Here is a 913-nt window from a genome sequence, read left to right as displayed (position 1 = left end):
CCCTCTATGTGGTCACAAAGCACCCAGCTGATCTCCCTGTGCTATGCGGCTGCTTCCCACTAGCTATCTATTTTACATTTAGTAGTGTATATATGTCCATGCCACTCTCTCACTTCGTCCCAGCTTACCATTCCCCCTCCCCATATCCTCAAGTCCATTATCTACGTCTGTGTCTTTATTCCTGTCCTGCCCCTAGGTTCATCAAAACCATTTTATTTTAGATTCCATATATGTATTGGCATACGATTTTGTTTTTCTCTTTCTGACTTACTTCACTCTGTATGACAGACTCTAGGTCCATCCACCTCACTACAAATAACTCAATTTCGTTTCTTTTTATGGCTAAATAATATTCCATTGTATATATGAGCCACATCTTCTTTATCCATTCATCTGTCAATGGACACAGGTTGCTTCCATGTCCTGGCTATTGTAAATAGAGCTGCAATGAACATTGTGGTACATGACTCTTTTTGAATTATGGTTTTCTCAGGGTATATGCCCAGTAGTGGGATTACTGCGTCTTATGGTAGTTCTATTTTTAGTTTTTTAAGGGACCTCCATACTGTTCTCCATAGTGGCTGTATCAATTTACATTCCCACTAACAGTGCAAGAGAATTCCCTTTTCTCCACACCCTCTCCAGCATTTATTGTTTTTGATGACAGCCATTCCGACTGGTATGAGGTGATACCTCATTGTAGTTTAGATTTGCATTTCTCTAATGATTAGTGATGTCGAGCATCCTTTCATGTGTTTGTTGGCAATCTGTATACCTTCTTTGGAGAAATGTCTATTTAGGTCTTCTGCACATTTTTGGATTGGGTGGTTTGTTTTTTGGATATTGAGCTGCATGAGCTGCTTGTATATTTTGGAGATTAATCCTTTGTCAGTTGCTTCGCTTGCAAATATTT

The sequence above is a fragment of the Monodon monoceros genome, unplaced genomic scaffold (genome assembly GCF_005190385.1).
Source record: "Monodon monoceros isolate NGI ecotype Baffin Bay Population unplaced genomic scaffold, NGI_Narwhal_1 Super_Scaffold_21, whole genome shotgun sequence".
Lineage (NCBI taxonomy): Eukaryota > Metazoa > Chordata > Mammalia > Artiodactyla > Monodontidae > Monodon > Monodon monoceros.
The sequence above is the reverse complement of the archived record's forward strand: the minus strand, read 5'-3'. Positions refer to the sequence as shown.